Genomic DNA, 19,505 nt, shown 5'->3' with positions numbered 1-19,505 from the left:
TATATAAGCTCAGTAACTGGTGTCTCATGTTGTCAGATCGTTGTGGTTTCCCGGTGTGTTTCCCGTGCCTGTTCCTGTGTTTCCCTGTGCCGTTTTGGATCTTCCTGTCTTCGTCGTGTCTTCCTGGATTACCTGCACTCTTCTCAAGATCATCGAGCACTTCACGAGGGATCACCACAGGATTACTGCACCAGCACCAGTTGCCCACCGAGGTCCCTGCGTCACTATTCCACCAGCGTTTGTGTCCGTCCACCTGTCCCGCTGTGTTGGCGTTCATCTGTGTGCTGAGTTTCTGACCATCTGTGTGTTTTCAATAAAGAGCGTTGTTGCATATACATCCTGTCTGTCATTCGTTACAGAGAGGGCGGCCGGTGCGGATGTTGCTGCGACAGCTGTGGCGTCTGAACCGCAGTTGGACGGAGCGATCTCTGCGCCCGGTGACTTGCCCGAGGGGAGACCGGTGCCAGGGGCCTCTGGAGACGGCCTGGCTGAGGCTGTTGAGGAGGAGACCGGCCCGAGTCATGTTCCCGCTGTAACGCAGGCAGAGACGAGTCCGGGACAGGTGTGTTTGCAGGCAATGTCTGAAAATAATTTGATTTCTGAAGGAAAACAAACGCAGCCTGATGAGATTGAGAATGATACAATTAAAGTTGCCGATGATTCATTAATATTGAGAAAAGATGATATTTTATCTCAAGAATCTGTGGATTTAATGGATGACTCTGACAATGAACACGATTATACAGAGTTAATGGGAAATAACACGGGGGATTCGGAGCTCATCGCTGGAGGTAAGACAAAACTTTATTCGTTTCAGCAGATTAATCATTTTTTGGATACAACTAAAGGACACCGTAAACCGAAAATTGAGGTATTTTTTCCTGACTTAAAATTGTTTTTGTTGTCCGGCACCATGGCGATGAGAAAAGCTTCCTTGGAAGAGCTTGACAAACCCAAACGGTACCGTCTTAAAAAGCTTCTTAGCAATGTTAGAAGTTCTTTGACTTTACAAGGTAAAAAATGAATATATTTTGGTTACCTAAAAACTTTTGTCGATTAGTTGTATTGTGTGTTTTTCTTATACTCATTTTCATGGCACCTTTGAGGATTTGTTCATTGAACGTTAATGGGTGTCGTGATGCTATGAAAAGGGCTAGTCTTTTTGATTATATAGTAATGAAAAGCGCTAGTGTAGTTTTTCTACAGGAAACGCACACAGATGAGAAAAATCAGATACAGTGGCTGAGTGAATGGAAGGATCAGGCTATATTGAGTCACGGCTCTAGTGTCAGTGCAGGGGTGGCTGTTCTGCTGACACCTGAATATAAAGAGCAACCTGTTAATGCGTTTGAACTCGTTTCTGGTCGTTTACTGAGAGTTGATGTAACTGTTCAGGGTAATAATTTTTCCTTTGTCAATGTATATGCACCGAATATTGGGTCAGAACGTGTTATTTTTTTTTTTAAACTTAAAACTGCTCTATGTGACATTTCTCATGATAGGACCATTGTTCTGGCAGGAGATTTTAACTGCACTTTAAGTCATATTTTAGATAGGAATCATGAAGAGCCCCACAGTCAATCTGCTGACGAGCTTCGGTCTTTAATTGTTTACCACAATCTTATAGACGTTTGGAGAGAATCTTTTCCTCAGGTCAGGCAATACACCTGGGTGAAAATAAATTCTAATATGGTATCTGGGGCTAGGTTGGACAGGATCTATGTACAAAAAAGCAAAAGAGATCACTTTTATAATAGCTGTATATTTCCTACTGCTTTGTCTGATCACCATTTTTTATCTATTGATGTCTTTACTGCAGAGAGCACGTGTAAGAATTTTTTTGGGAAATTTAATAACAGACTATTATTAGATCAGAATTTTGTGCACTCTTTCACTCATTTCTGGGAGATCTGGAGAGAGAGTAAAACACAGTATAAGTCCCTGAGTCAGTGGTGGGATATTGGCAAGACTCAAATTAAATTGTTTTGCCAGAGTTACTCTTCTTACAATAAAAGTCTTCTGGGCAAGAAGATGGAACAGCTTGAACAGGATATACTTCTACTTAATTTTGAAGGGGACAGTGACACTGAGTCTTTGAAACAGAATAAATTTCTTTTGCGGAATCTACTGGAGGAAAGAGCCCAGGAGACGCTGATTCGTGCAAGATTTGTATCTTTCAATAGCATGGACTCTCCTACTTCGTTCTTTTTTAATTTAGAGAAGAAGACTGTGGATAAGAAGATTTTAGGGTGTTTGAAACTTCCAGAGGGGAGGAAAGTTACTGATGGTCATGGGATTATTTCTTACGCACTATCTTTTTATGAGGATCTCTACAGAGCTGAATCTTGCGATGATGAGATGGCTAAACTTCTCTTTAAGGATTTACCTCAGCTTTCAGAAGGAGAGAAAACCAAGCTTGATAAACTATTGACTTTTGATGAACTATCTGTTGCTGTTAATGAACTGAGTTCTGGCAAAGCTCCGGGATTGGATGGACTTAATGCAGAGTTTTATAAACATTTCTGGCCAGTCATCGGAAAGGATTTGTTTTCTGTTTTCATGGAGAGTTTTAATAGAGGTACACTTCCTTTGAGTTTACGAAGAGCTGTGGTCACCCTATTACCTAAAAAGGGTGATCTTGAAGATATTAGATGCTGGCGTCCGGTCTCATAACTCGGAGTAGACTATAAGATTTTTTCGAAGTCTTTAACTAACAGAGTTAAATTGTACATTTCCTCAGTGATTCATCCGGATCAGTCATATTGCATTCCAGGAAGTACTATTTTTGATAACCTTATTTTGATTCGAGACCTGATTTCTTTTGCAAAGATACAGAATTTTGACATTGGTTTTGTGTCTTTGGATCAGGAGAAAGCATTTGATCGGGTCGATCATGGTTTCCTGGTTAAGTGCCTTGAGGCTTTTGGATTTGGTCCATCTATTATTGCTTATATTAAACTGTTGTATACTGACACATACAGCATGCTGAAAATTAATGGTACCATTACAAGACCTTTCAGAGTAAGCAGAGGCATAAGGCAGGGGTGTGGACTCTCAGGAATCCTGTATGCAATTGCAATTGAACCTTTTTTGGTCGCTGTTACGTGTTTAAAGATGTAAAAGGGATGATCACATAACATTTATGCGAGACACTGTTGCTGTGTGTGGATGCAGGAAAGACAACCAAGAAACAACAATTAAACGTTTAAAAACGTTTATTTTCAATGAATGAAAGATGAAATGGTCGTTTGAACAACATGTTATTTCGATATAGACAATATAAGAAAAAAAATAAGAAAAAAACAAGAGTGTCGCCAAATCAAAGAAACAATCAAAACCTAACTGATATCTATTTTTAATCGTACCTACTAAACTAACTATCAAATAAAAATGTAGAAACAAAACCAAGTTCTTCAGCGGGTACGCCGCCTTAACTAAACTATACTAACTGAAAAACAAAAGTACAAAAGTGGCGAACACTCCACGCCTGACTAACAATGATGATTTCCTACCTCCCGTTGGTGTTTCCGCGAAAGCTGAAGCTTGTGCTCTAGATGGAATCAGGTTAATTAGGCATCTCAAACATTCTCAATATTCTCCATGTTCTCAAATCTCAAATCGGACAAAAGTGCTTAGGCTACTCAAAACGACAGTCATAAAGTCATAACGTGAACAGTGGTGTTGGTTTACAAAGTGCTTAAAACGCGCAAGCGGATGAGACCTGGCGAGGGTCTGCGTTCAGATCTGTGAATGAGCCTTTTAAACCCACGGCACAGCAATGGATTGGAACAGCAAATGATGACACGTGCCATCAAACAGCCAATGCTCAATCACCACCTGAAATGAATGAAGACAGAACAGAAACACACACACAAATACATGAGGAACGTAACACTTCCCCCCCTAAAAAAAAGAAAAACCATTAAACATGAACAAAAAAAAACATGTTTTCTTTTTCTTTATATTTTTCATCATTCTAAGAGGTTTTCAAAGCACAACAGTTTAAACTCTGGACAAAGCATCCGCAATAATATTCTCCGAACCTTTCTTGTGTTTGATCTCTAAATTGTAGCCTTGTACCATCAAAGACCAACGCATCAGCCTCTGATTCTGATTGTACATGCGGCCTAAAAACACTAGAGGATTGTGATCCGTGAACACAATCACAGGCAGATTAGTTGAGCTCACATAAACATCAAAATACTGTAAAGACAGTAATAAGGCCAATGTTTCCTTCTCAATTGTGGAGTAGTTCAATTGGTATTTATTGAACTTACGTGAGAAGTAACATACTGGATGGTCGATACCAGAAACGTCTTCTTGCACCAGCACTGCCCCCGCACCAACAGAGCTTGCATCAATCTCGAGCTTGAAAGGTCGTGCAAAATCAGGAGCTGATAAAACAGGCGAACTGCACAACAAAATTTTGACATTATCAAAGGCATTCTGACATTCGTCGTTCCAAAGAAAAGTGCGTGAAGGACTAAGGAGTGACGTTAGAGGATTGGCCACAGTCGAGAAATTCTTGCAGAAACTCCGATAATAACCGGCCATTCCTAAGAATCTACGAAGTTCTTTGCGCGTAGCAGGAACAGGAAACTCAGCAATTGCAGTCACTTTTGCCTCAATGGGTCGAACTTGACCTTGACCCACTTCTTTGCCCAAGTACGTAACCGTAGCTTGACCAAACTCACACTTCGCCAAGTTTAACGTCAGTGAAGCTTTCTCAAGACGCTCAAACACCTCTCTAATCGTTAACACATGTGCAGACCATGTAGGCGAATAAATCACAAGATCATCTAAATATGCATTACAATTTCGGACACCCGCAAGCACGATGTTTATGAGCCGCTGAAATGTGGCCGGAGCGTTACGCATTCCGAACGCCATTACGCAATATTGTAGAAAATCATCTTGGGTCACAAAAGCAGAAATATCGGACGCACGAGCTGTTAAAGGCACCTGCCAGTAACCTTTCAGTAAATCTAATTTACTGACAAATTTAGCGGACCCCAGGTTGTCCACACAGTCCTCCATACGAGGTAATGGAAAACAATCAGGAACAGTTTCGGAGTTTACTTTTCGGTAATCTGTGCAGAATCTAGCGGATCCATCACTCTTAGACACGAGTAGGCAAGGTGAGCTCCAGGGACTGAAACTCGGTTTCGCTAAACCATGTTCACACAAATAGTCAACTTCAGTCTTGATCACGGAACGTTTAAAAACATTTGTTCTGTAAGCATGTTGCTTAATAGGAACAGCATTACTTACGTCAATGTCATGTTCTAAAATCGTAGTACAAGAAGGAACGTCATTAAATAACGAAGGAAAGTCATGAATGATTTCTTTCACATCATTAATCTGAGACTCGGACAGATGAGACAGGTGAGAATTTAAATCAGCTAGCACTTCAGAATTTTTCAACCTGGCGCACTGCTGATACGTGTGTCGTCCCAGCAAACATTGGTCCGACGGCAACGTCGTGTCCCTGGCCAAAAATAGTCGCGGTATGACGGCATAAATCGGTAAAAATATGTAACACAGAACATTTCCTAAAAATGCATTCAGATACATGTGTGCATGTCTACAGTTATCTGAGGTTGCATGTATAATTGTTATTTTGACTTTTAGCTACGTGTAGTTCAATATATACCATGTTGTGTTTCGGGTGAGAGAGGACGTCACCATGGCGACGTCTTTTACACGTGCATTTATAGTCCATCATGACCCTCTATGAAATCAATTGTGATAAAGCTGTGCTTAATCCTTGCGTGGTTAATACTGCAATAATTAATTAAATTTTTTATTAAATTAAAGTTTTAATAAGTTTTGTGAATACGTCCACTGTCCTTTACACGTCTATAGTATCGGCTGAGAGGACGTCACCTGGCGACGTCTTTTACACGTGCATTTATAGTCCATCATGACCCTCCATCATGGAATCCTTGTGAAATATGCAAAAGCTGTGCTTAATCCTTGCATGGTTAATACTGCAAAAATTAATTTAATTGCCCAAGTAGTTTTTAAGAGGTGTGAAGACGTCCACTGACGTCCTTTACACGTCAAGGCTGTGAATACACGTCCACTGACGTCCTTTACACATCTAGTCAAGCAAGACAGAAAAAAAACCCCCAGGAATTATCTTTATGAAATACACGAATTGTATACAAAGTAAATATATTTACTTTATCTTGTTTAAATAAATTATAATCTCACAGTTCCCAGTGTGGTTAAGTGAATGCAAAGCCTCTGCATTTTAGTCATTATTTCAACCTGATACGTTGTGTTTTTTTTTTGTTTTTTTTTATGGAATGTATGCATGTAAAACAGAAATATATCTGGTCACCATTTATGTCTGAGTTGGATGTAATTGCCAAAACTGTGCTGCCAAGATGTAACAAAAGATCTCCCGACATTACCAAATCCCGCGATAGGTTAGATTATCTCACGAGATGTTAACGCGTTTTCCCCATAGACTCAGTCACTCCGGAACACTGAAGTTTGAACAACCACGAAGAGAGGAGGAATTGAGGCCCATATTATTAAAAAATCTACTGTTGGGTACGTACATTTTGTATTATTAGATTCACGTGCTAGAGTTTTACTTGTTTGACATGAATGAACCGAAAGAAATGATGCCCACATTGTCAACTGAAATTGGCTAACGTTAACTGAGTTTGGCTAAAATTAGCTAGTAGGCTAAACGTTGCTTTGAACTTATACAACGGTATACCATAGTATAAAGTATGTTTAATGATACAGTCAAAGTTATTACTGTAAATTATTAATGTAGCCTTTTGAGAGTTTCTTTCAGAAAGTAAATTATCTGAAGTAGAATGAAATGTTTAGCTGGATTTGAACATGTATGTTTTCAGTAACTGCTTTAAAAATATTTAGTAATTTTAGAATTGCTAAACATGTCTATTCAGGGGACATCACAGCCCACCTGTCTTTATCAGAAATGTCCTGTTCACTTTCTCACTGTTACACACCTAGTTAAGGGTCTTTCTCAATGGCACCACAGTGGTATTGAAGAGGCAGGGGACAAATGCTGTTTTGAATTTAGCTGAAGACCATAAAAATATTTTGAAAATAAGTGCATGTCATTTACCTCAAATTTTTAATTTTCATTTATTTTAAAAAGAAATATATTCTCTTCCCTTAGATGCTGTGAAGAGGTGGAGCCCACATGCTACAGACACTGAAATTGATGCAGCAATGGCAGAACACCTGAAACACACTCCAGGAAGAGCTGGGGGTGGTGGATACAAAAAATGAGCCAAACAATGTGTTTAAGGGATAGTTCACCCAAAAATGAAAATTGTCATCATTTACTCAACCTCATGTTTCAAACCTGTATACCTTTCTATGCTAAACACAAAGATGTTTAGAAGAATGTTTGTAACCAAGCAGATGTCGCTTCCCATTAATAATAATTTTAATAATAATTTTTTCTCCAACAATGGTAGTCAGTGGATGCTCTATTTGCTTGGTTACAAACATTCTTCAAATTATCTTCTTTTGTGTTCAGCAGAAGAAAGAAACTCATACAGGTTTGGAATTTGGTGAGTAAATTACATAATTTTCATTTTTGGGTGAACTATCTTTATATAATAATTCAGTATTTTGCAATTGGTATTTTAGTTTGGTTAACAAATCGAGAGCTTAGAATTATAAGGTTCTATCTCCGTTTATTGTAGTTTATTGAGCATCAAAGTTTTTAAACTCGGTTTATGTTTTGTGAGATTGAACCTTTTATTTTATTAATAACTACTAACAATTTTTTTTTTTTACAAAAATAACACCACAAAGGTATTAATAAACACCTAATGGATCAGATTGTCAAAAACTCAATTTCAACCAAAAGTGGAGATAGAACCTTATAATTCTAAGCTCACGAAATGTTAAACATTGAAAAAAATAAAGAGAAATTTTGGCTGTTCAATATCAATAAAATGTTGTGTGATAATTATAGAAATTATAATTTCTTTCTCCCTATCTCCCTTTCTTTCTCCCTATCTCCCTTTCTTTCTTTCTTTCTCCCTATCTCTCTTTCTTTCTTTCTTTCTCCCTATCTCCCTTTCTTTCTTTCTCCCTATCTCCCTTTCTTTCTTTCTTTCTTTCTCCCTATCTCCCTTTCTTTCTTTCTTTCTTTCTCCCTATCTCTCTTTCTTTCTTTCTCCCTATCTCTCTTTCTTTCTTTCTTTCTTTCTTTCTTTCTTTCTTTCTTTCTTTCTCCCTTTCTTTCTTTCTTTCTTTCTTTCTTTCTTTCTTTCTTTCTTTCTTTCTTTCTTTCTTTCTTTCTTTCTCCCTATCTCCCTTTCTTTCTTTCTTTCTATCTCCCTTTCTTTCTTTCTTTCTTTCCCCCTATCTTTCTTTCTTTCTCCCTATCTCTCTTTCTTTCTTTCTTTCTCCCTATCTCCCTTTCTTTCTTTCTTTCTTTCTCCCTATCTCTCTTTCTTTCTTTCTCCCTATCTCCCTTTCTTTCTCCCTATCTCTCTTTCTCCCTTTCTTTCTTTCTCCCTATCTCCCTTTCTTTCTTTCTTTCTCCCTATCTCTCTTTCTATTTACAAACTGCAATAAAGTTTAGGTTCTGGCCACGAACAGTAAACTACAGTAAACTTCATGAGTTTATTAATTAAAACTACTGAATGTAGTATAATATCGAGCTTGTAGCTGGATCTTTTGTTTCATTGACTTTAGAATGGTGGGTTTTCAAACACAGAGACAGTGAAAAGTATAAATGGATTTTAATACATGTAACACTAGATTATATGAGCTACGAATATAAACGTACGTAAAAATGCAAACAATAAACACAAACAAACATTTAAACAATAATAACATACGTGATAAGAATAAAATTAAATGAAAGAAAGAAAGCAAGAAGTAGAGAGAAGGGAAAAGCTAGTAATTGTTACATACAGAAACCTAAAAGCCGGACCCCAGGAAAGCAGCTTTTATCAGATAAATATACTTGCAAGTCTGTTCTCTGTTTGGTTGATGCTGAAAGCGCGGACGAGGTCCTGTTTGCCGCTGCGTCTTCCGGTGTCGCGGGAAAGCTTGAAAAGGCTCACTGAAATGTAACATTACCGAGAAAGCTCGTCTTCCGGGATGGAAGAGGTTGAGAATCTTGGTTCCAAAGACGGCAGGCTTTTACATGACGCGGGCCATGTGTCCCAGAGGCCAAGGTGAGGCCTGTCCAACGGGTTCCGTTGGGAGGAGGAGCGCTGCGCGTGGAGAAGAGGAGGAGGTCAGAGATCGATGAGAGAAGAGAGGTCCGGAAAAGAGAGAAAGAGATGAGGGAGATTCTTCCTTTTAAGCACATCTGTTTACGCCTTCTCTTTGGGAACGACAGCGAATCAGGTCTTCTGATCTGACGCGGGAGAGGTCTCTTTGTGTAAAGAAAAACACGCCCCTTGTACCATATGTCTTATGAGGGAAAGGATTCATACTTAGAAATATGATATTTCCTGGAACAAATGCATATTAGTGTACTTTGCAGTCAAGATTCGTCTCCGTGAGATGGAGAGGATTACAGAGATATCAATTATGACAGGTAAAGATTGGGGAAACATAACGTTACATAACGTTACATTTATATGCATAATTACACACAAATAAAGTTTGATTAAACACACAATGAAATGGTCAGTATCTCCGTTATGGCATGTGAAGACACTTGAGAAACACAGGAATTCATATCAAACATTTTAGGGGTACTTTTCTCTGAAAAGCTCCATGAATTGTGTGTGTGTGTGTTTGTTTGTTTGTTTGTTTGTTTGTCCTTCTCCAGTTCACAAGTTCCGTGTCCGATGCGTGAACTGCGTCCTCGAGAGAGAGGCTATGTGTGTGCGCTTTACTGGGTTTGATTAGATTATCAGCTAGGCATCTGGTTGAACAGAGTCTTGATGTTTTCTGAGTGTTAAATCAGTATCTAAATGTAAATTAATGTCCAAGAGAATCCCTGGGGGTTCTCTCGAGATGGCTCTGATTGGTCAGCGAGATTGCTCTTGTTGATCAGCGGATGTTCGCCGCGCCATAAACCAAAAAGGTGCTTGTTGATTCAGCCGTAAGAGATCTTTGCTTTCAGATAGTTCGTTACTGATTTACGCCATTTGTTGGCGCCGTTGGGTCTGCGCGTCTTTCAAGGAAGAATCTTGAGACAACAGAGGAGTTTGTGGATGAGGATTGCGTTAATCTAATCAAGTCAGACAAGGACAAATGGGGTTTGGGTCACGAGGAGTTTGAGCAATTTTAATTACATGCAACTGGCCCTCTCCTTTGTGTTACATTGTATTACCACAGTTTTAACCATGGCTTTACTAACGTATCTTTAATTAAAGTTACATTTAAGCCTAGTTACAACAAACATCTATCTATAAATTACAGAAACGTCTGTATGTCTGTGTGTCTGTCTGTCTGTGTGTCTGTGTGTGTGTGTCTGTCTGTGTGTGTGTGTGTCTGTGTGTGTGTGTCTGTCTGTCTGTGTGTCTGTCTGTCTTGTGTGTCTGTCTGTGTGTGTGTCTGTCTGTCTGTGTGTATGTCTGTCTGTCTGTCTGTGTGTCTGTATATCTGTCTGTATGTCTGTCTGTGTGTCTGTCTGTCTGTGTGTATGTCTGTGTGTCTGTAACGTTAACATTAATACAAATCAAACTCACATATATACAGAAATAACAGTCCCAGGTAGCCAAAAAGATGTGGATGGGACAACGATGGCCCAAAATCATGTGTTGTGCCGAATTTCTTCCAAAATCTGGCCCGAATCTGTGTTCCAAATGAAAATGTATATTCCTAATGATTTTTTTTTAAACCATGGTTCATGTAACGTTACCACAAATTGGTTGTATTACCACAGTTTAACCATGGTTTTACTAACGTGTGTATCTTGAATTACATTTAAGCCTAGTTGTAACAAACATCTACAAAATAACAACAGAAAGACAAGTTACCATTTAATGTTACAGCCAAATAGTGTCCTATTATTAGGGGCCAAGCACAGAATGTGCGTAGGCACATATTGTATCTGTTGGCGTACCAAAAATAATTCTTCTTCTTCTTCCGCTCTGAGTCTATGGCAGCCCATAGAACCGCTTGCGGCAAAGTTGTGCAATTTCGCACACTGATAGAGGACAGACTGAACAGTCACCTTAGCAAATTTGGAGTCTCCAACTCATTCCCTCTAGCGCCACCAGCTGTCCAAATTTGCACTCATGTTTATGCTAATAACTTTTGAACCACAAGGGCTAGAAACTAAATTCTTTTTTCCTCTGATTCCCTAGCTCAAGCCGATTCGATTGCACCCTATGACGTCATTTTCCGTCATGGACATTTTTCCGCCTTTTTGCGGAACCTACTTTTTCGAACTCCTCCTAGGCCGTTGCTCCGATTTTCACGAAAATTGAACCAGATCATCTCCAGACAATGCCGTCATTTTCCGTCATGGACATTTTTCCGCCTTTTTGCGGAACCTACTTTTTCGAACTCCTCCTAGGCCGTTGCTCCGATTTTCATGAAAATTGAACCAGATCATCTCCAGACCATGCCGACAAAAAGTTATGGAATTCAAGTTGATTCGCTTAACAGTTTTCGATAAACCCACAAACAAATTTTATGTAGCGCTTGCGAAAACAGAGGTAAGGCTGTATCTCCACAACGCTTTATCGGATTCAGACCAAACTTGGTACATATCATCACAAGCATGACCTAAGGCTACGTGCTGCATTTCGGCGCAGCGCCACCTACTATGTGCTAAAATGCTGTATTTTATGAATGCATGAACGGATCATTAGGAAACTCAATATGTATCAAGCAATAGTAAAAGCAGAAGCCTATACCAATTATTGCACTATGCTGTCACTATACTCAATAAAATAGTGTTTAGTTAGTTTACCAAATGTTCTGACAATCACAATAGCCTACACTTATTGTTTGTGAGTCTAGTTATTACCACTCTGATTCATGTCTGTTTCAGCCTGATGTTTCTGATGTTCATTTAAATTTTTCCTTAGGCTACATGCAGTCTGAAGGAATGACTAGCAGCAGCGCCCAGCCAACGATCAGCGCTAATCCACAAACACCTGAACCATCGACCAGCGCTAATCCACAAACACCTGGACCATCGATCAGCGCTAATCCACAAACACCTGGACCATCGATCAGCGCTAATCCACAAACACCTGAACCGTCGATCAGCGCTAATCCACAAACACCTGCGCACTGCGACTCCATGTTGTATTATGCACATTATTCTGCACCCGCAATGCGCATACGCGCTTTGTTCCGCTCTGTTTTGAAGCGTATCATATCATCATGGTTTGTGCACATTTGTTTTTATTAACATGTTTAGATTTTATTAAATTACTGTGCAGATGTTTTCTAAAATTACTTTTTGCTGCTGATTTATACACTCACTAAGTTTAATAAACAAATTGTCATAGCTATTGAATATTTATTTAATATTTAAAGGTGTTAACTGTAATCTTACACTGCAAAATGATAACTTACAAAGGATTAAATTCATCACAATTATTTAATGAATGAAGCACAAAGCCATAAAACAGACAATTAATCAGCATAATCGCCAAATCCCTAACACAGACAATTAATCGTCAAAGCCCTAAAACTGACAATTAATCAGCCTAACCGCAATTATTTTTTAGACAATTAATCGTCAGCCAAATTTCATAATCGTGACAGGCCTAACCTGGACTATCGACCAGCGCTAATTCACAAACACCTGAGGCATCGACCAGCGCTAATCTACAAACACCTGAACCATCGACCAGCGCTAATCCACAAACACCTGAACCATCGATCAGCGCTAATCCACAAACACCTGGACCATCGACCAGCGCTAATCCACAAACACTTGAACCATTGACCAGAGCTAATCCACAAACACCTGAACCATCGACCAGCGCTAATCCACAAACACCTGAACCATCGATCAGCGCTAATCCACAAACACCTGGACCATCGACCAGCGCTAATCCACAAACACTTGAACCATTGACCAGAGCTAATCCACAAACACCTGGACCGTCGACCAGAGCTAATCCACAAACACCTGGACCGTCGACCAGCGCTAATCCACAAACACCTGAACCATCGACCAGAGCTAATCCACAAACACCTGAACATCGATCAGCGCTAATCCACAAACACCTGTACCATCGACCAGCGCTAATCCACAAACACCTGAACCATCGATCAGCGCTAATCCACAAACACCTGGACCATCGATCAGCGCTAATCCACAAACACCTGAACCATCGATCAGCGCTAATCCACAAACACCTGAACCGTCGATCAGCGCTAATCCACAAACACCTGCGCACTGCGACTCCATGTTGTATTAAGCACATCATTCTGCACCCGCAATGCGCATACGCGCTTTGTTCCGCTCTGTTTTGAAGCGTATCATATCATCATGGTTTGTGCACATTTGTTTTTATTAACATGTTTAGATTTTATTAAATTACTGTGCAGATGTTTTCTAAAATTACTTTTTGCTGCTGATTTATACACTCACTAAGTTTAATAAACAAATTGTCATAGCTATTGAATATATTTATTTAATATTTAAAGGTGTTAACTGTAATCTTACACTGCAAAATGATAACTTACAAAGGATTAAATTCATCACAATTATTTAATGAATGAAGCACAAAGCCATAAAACAGACAATTAATCAGCATAATCGCCAAATCCCTAACACAGACAATTAATCGTCAAAGCCCTAAAACTGACAATTAATCGGCATAACCGCAATTATTTTTTAGACAATTAATCGTCAGCCAAATTTCATAATCGTGACAGGCCTAACCTGGACTATCGACCAGAGCTAATTCACAAACACCTGAGGCATCGACCAGCACTAATCCACAAACACCTGAACCATCGACCAGCGCTAATCCACAAACACCTGAACCATCGACCAGCGCTAATCCACAAACACCTGAACCATCGATCAGCGCTAATCCACAAACACCTGGACCATCGACCAGCGCTAATCCACAAACACCTGAACCATCGACCAGAGCTAATCCACAAACACCTGGACCGTCGACCAGAGCTAATCCACAAACACCTGGACCGTCGACCAGAGCTAATCCACAAACACCTGGACCGTCGACCAGCGCTAATCCACAAACACCTGAACCATCGACCAGAGCTAATCCACAAACACCTGAACCATCGATCAGCGCTAATCCACAAACACCTGAACCATCGACCAGCGCTAATCCACAAACACCTGAACCATCGATCAGCGCTAATCCACAAACACCTGGACCATCGACCAGCGCTAATCCACAAACACCTGGACCATCGACCAGCGCTAATCCACAAACACCTGGACCATCGACCAGCGCTAATCCACAAACACCTAGACCATCGACCAGCGCTAATCCACAAACACCTGAATCATCGACCAGAGTTAATCCACAAACACCTGAACCATCGACCAGCGCTAATCCACAAACACCTGAACCATCGATCAGCGCTAATCCACAAACACCTGAACCATCGACCAGCGCTAATCCACAAACACCTGGACCATCGACCAGAGTTAATCCACAAACACCTGAACCATCGACCAGCGCTAATCCACAAACACCTGAACCATCGACCAGCGCTAATCCACAAACACCTGAACCATCGACCAGCGCTAATCCACAAACACCTGAACCATCGACCAGCGCTAATCCACAAACACCTGAACCATCGATCAGCGCTAATCCACAAACACCTGGACTATCGACCAGCGCTAATCCACAAACACTTGAACGATCGACCAGAGCTAATCCACAAACACCTGAACCATCGATCAGCGCTAATCCACAAACACCTGAAGAAGAGCCAGCAGACTGTGAGTGTCCAGTTATCATGTAGTGCTGTAGTCTGTAGTCTAGTCTTGTGCATATCTCAGAGCCTAGGCTGCCTACAGAGACGCGTTTTTTTGACGGCATGCTTATGGGGGCGGGCAGCTAGCAGATCGTTAGGAAAGATTAGATGAACGTGATCATTTATGTTTGGGCCTCAAATCGCTGATACAACCTTTAAGAGAACGGTGAGAGTCGGTTCCCGCCTGAGAGCTGTTTTCTCTTTTTGTATTTTTGTATGTTAATACAAGCAAGGATAATATGATTATCCTTTCGCTACACTGCTCAGCCACACGACAAGTAGTCACTCGCTTAATGTTATTTTGATGTTTTCATCCTTAATATCAGGTCAGAAAACAAGAGCAGTAACACAAGCAAACGAAGTAGCATTTGAATGCATTTTATTAACAGACAACTTAAAGAAAGTTGTAAAGTGAAACTGTCATATCGAGCAAGGACGACCTTTAACAACCGTATAAATGTGATCTGTTTTAAGTGTGATGTGCTTATGTCACGGGGTGACAAATAAGCCCGGGACTATCCCTGCTAGAGAAATGTCCCCGCTGAGATTTGGGAAGCGAAACACCGTCCCAAAGCCTGGGTGAGTGCCTGTTGCTATGGTAACCTAGTGGCGGATTGACAGCAGGTGCGGGTAATTTGTGCTGAGCGTTTGAATGGGGCCACACTAGCTCATGAGAGTATAAAAAGTCAGAGGAAGAGAAAGTGAGTGTTGTTCCTCCCTTGCTTGTGGTGCTTTTGTTCCTGTTTGGATGTGACTTGTTCCTGTTGGGAAGTGTTCTCTGAAGTGTGTCGTTGAGGGCTCGTTGCGAGGAAAAAGGAATGTCGTGTGTATGAGGAACTGAAGACGGAGAGAGAGAGGGAAAGAGGAAAGTACATCGTCTGGATGGAAGAGCGAAGATAAGTAATTGATTATTGAATCTCCTATCACACGCTTGATACTGAGATAGATGTGGGTTGAAGTGCTTGGAGTGTGCCGTATGAATATCACTGAGTGAATTAAACTGATTCTCTGTCGTTCTTATCTCCTCCTTCCGTTCGGATGGTGAAGCGAATCCAGTTCATGCCTATGAAGAAGTGTTTAAAATTTCCTTCCTCCCACCGCCGATCCTTCGCTCTTTAGATCGAGACCCAGGGTGAGTGCTGGTCTTAATTACACTTAAATGAGTGGATTTGCAGTGTTTGAATTGACGTTCCTTCTCCTTCCTCGCGTTGTATATTGGAGTGAAATTTCTGTGGGTGTGTGAAAGACTGCTTTTAACTGTCGTGTGCTCGCCCAAGAGTCAGGCTGGTATATTGTACATCATCAGAGCCTGGAGAGATCGAGTATGCCCAACTGAGGAAAGGGTTGGAAAGGACAGTTGGTGTGAAGTTCCTGTTTTCCCCACGACACATGTGAGAACATTATATTGCTGTGTGAAGTTGTGATTCTGTCTGCCCTAGAGAAAGCCCAGCTCAGTCTGTGACTGTGAGTTCGCTGTAGCCCTGATGCCCACCTGTATGGTGTGAAGTCCCTGTCTTCCCCATGACACATGTGAGAACATTATATTGCTGTGTGAAGTTGTGATTCTGTCTGCTCTAGAGAAAGCCCAGCTCAGTCTGTGACCGTGAGTTCGCTACAGCCCTGAAGCCCACCTGTATGGTGTGAAGTTCCTGTCTTCCCCACGACACATGTGAGAACATTATATTGCTGTGTGAAGTTATGATTCTGTCTGCCCTAGAGAAAGCCCAGCCCAGTCTGTGACTGAGTTCGCTACAGCCCTGAAGCCCACCTGTAGGGTGCGAAGCACTCGCCCGCCCAAGACACCCGTGGGAGTTGTCCACCGCTCCTGAGCTTGCCCCCCTCCTGTCCTAGGGGAAGTCTCGTACGGTGTTTGCGGAGGACTTGCTGCAGTTTACCTGTCCATTTCTTACTGTGGTAATTGTCCTTGGTGTAGAAGAGGATAAGCTGTGGCCATCCGCTCATTGGGGAACCCACCTGTTCACCACCTCCCATTGTGCACCTGATACCAGCGTGGAAGAAGGAGCTCGGACAACTTACTTACCGTAAGGTACTTACCTGCACATTATCGACTGCTGCGAACTGTCCCCCACGTGAGAGAGGAGAGGAAGCTTGACCATCCGCTCATCGGAGAACCCACCTGTTCACCACTTCCCATCGTGAACCTGATACCAGCTTGGAAGAAGGAGCTTGGTCAACTTACTTACCGTAAGATATCTACCTGCACATTATCGACTGCTGTGAACTGTCCCCCACGTGAAGAGGAGAGGAAGCTTGACCATCCGCTCATCGGAGAACTCACCTGTTTCATCACCTCCCATTGTGAACCTGATACCAGCGTGGACGAAGGAGCTCGGACAACCTACTTACTGTAAGATACTTACCTGCCCATTATCAACTGCTGGGAATTGTCCCCCCTCACGTGAAAGAAGAGAGGAAGCTTGGATCCTCTACCTACCTGTGAGGAACTCACTCGTCCAATACTTCAATCCAATACCGTCCAATACCGTCTGTGGGGAAGGTTGTGTCTGCTTGCCCCGTCTTGGATCCTCCCTGGACGAGGGAGAGAAGAAGACTTTTAGATTAGGATTATCAATTATTTTATTCTTAATAAAATTGTTACTCTTTACTCTCTGACTCTGGTCTCGTCTCTGGCACGCTCCTCAAAGTGTTCTTGGTCTAGGGGTGGGTGTAGTCTGGTTCGGCCCATCCCGACCTGTGACACTTACAGTGGTTTTATTTTCAATAGTTCAATATAAATCAAATTAATTTGGCAAATGCATTTCCATATCCCAATATTCGCATTAATCCTTTTTCGCACAAGTCAAAAACCACCTCAAGCGAGTGTGTGAACTTTTTTGCAACATTAGGGATTTTTTTTCTCATTTGCCGTTTCCATCGCGTTTCTGATGCAAGACTTCAAAAAGTGCATAAAAACAGGCTGATGGAAACATAGCTCATGCTTTCATCTTTCATTTCCCTCATTCTTTAATTAGGAGATTTGAAATTAGTGAATGTTTTGTCAATCTCTTTTCTTCAGCCTGAGTTTGTTGAAGAGGGAACTACATTGCGAAAAATGCAAAAGGCTCCAACTTGCGACCATTTCATACGGTTATATGAGCATTTCATCTTAAAAGACCAAAGCGTCCTGATCATGGAACATCTTCCTGCCTATGTGACCTGGAGTGAGTTCATCAGAAGAAACGGAGGGAGCCTGACTGAAGAGACAGCGGACCGCATCATGAGCCAAATCTTGGTTGCAGTGCGTCACTGCTGGGATAATGGTTTTTTATACCCAGTACTCAAGAGATTGATACTGATCAACCCAGAAACCCTGCATATAAAATATGCACACATTGGCGAAAAAGACCTTAAAAGTGAGTTGGCTTTTTGAAAACTGATGACTGGTGATGTTTTACTAAACACTGGAAATGTATTGCTTGCAGGAATTGAAAAGACGGAGGGGAGGAATATGGCCCACGAATTCAGTGCTCTGTTTGTACTGGCAGATCAAAGAGAAGGTAAGTTCGATAACAAGAACGAAGAGGAAATAACATTGCTTGGAAAACATATAAAGCTCTGACACATAAAGTGACAGTAAAATGATAAGTGTCAAACCTTGTTGACGAATGAGCAAAGTGTAAAACACGGGGGACTGATAATGAATGCTAGCAGTGATTTAAATGTTCATGTCATAGTAACAGCAACAAATGCTTTGTATTTCATGGTAACATTCACCTTACGTGTAGCCTTCTACAGAAAGGTCAAACGTGATTAATCCTCTCTCTTCTGAAAACTTTCACAGAACATCGGCTTGACGAAATAGACTACTTGACTTCAGAGAACATGACATGTCATCTCTGGCTTAAGGCTTTGCCCGGAATATTTATGATAATTGGGTTTTTTTCTTTATTCAAATCACTTTTAAATTCTTTTTCATATTTTAGATAGAACAGACTCAGACCTGCCAACCTGTATGTATTTTGACCTCAAAGTGCGCTGGTACGATTTGTCACTCTAAACTACGTAAAAACCTGGTGCACGCGCTGTACTCAAATCAGATCTAGGTATTATCAACTGGCCGTAATTTTGAGATCGCAATAGACGTGAAGGACTATAATGCGTTAAGAGCTCGCTCAAGTACTGCGGAGCTAAACCATGTAGTGCTTTGTAAGTAATTAGCAATATTTTAAAATTTATACGATGTTTAATAGGGAGCCAGTGCAGTGTTGACAGAACTGGGCTAATATGGTCATACTTCCTGGTTCTGGTAAGAACTCGAGCTGCTGCGTTTTGGACCAGCTGTAATTTGTTTATTAAGCGTGCAGGACAAACACCCAGTAGAGCATTACAATAATCTAGCCTTGAGGTCATGAACGCATGAACTAACTGTTCCGCATTTGTCATTGAGAGCATATGGCGTAATTTAGATATATTTTTAAGATGGAAAAAAGCGGTTTTACAGACACTAGACACGTGACTTTCAAATGAAAGATTGGTATCAAAGAGCACACCCAGGTTCCTAACTGACGACAAAGACTTAACAGAGCAGCCATCATTTTGTGAATTGGTAAGTTTCGTCACGGCGTGAAGAAATATAC

This window comes from Scardinius erythrophthalmus (assembly GCF_964197995.2).
Source record: "Scardinius erythrophthalmus genome assembly, chromosome: 11".
Lineage (NCBI taxonomy): Eukaryota > Metazoa > Chordata > Actinopteri > Cypriniformes > Leuciscidae > Scardinius > Scardinius erythrophthalmus.
Note: the sequence above shows the minus strand (reverse complement) of the source record.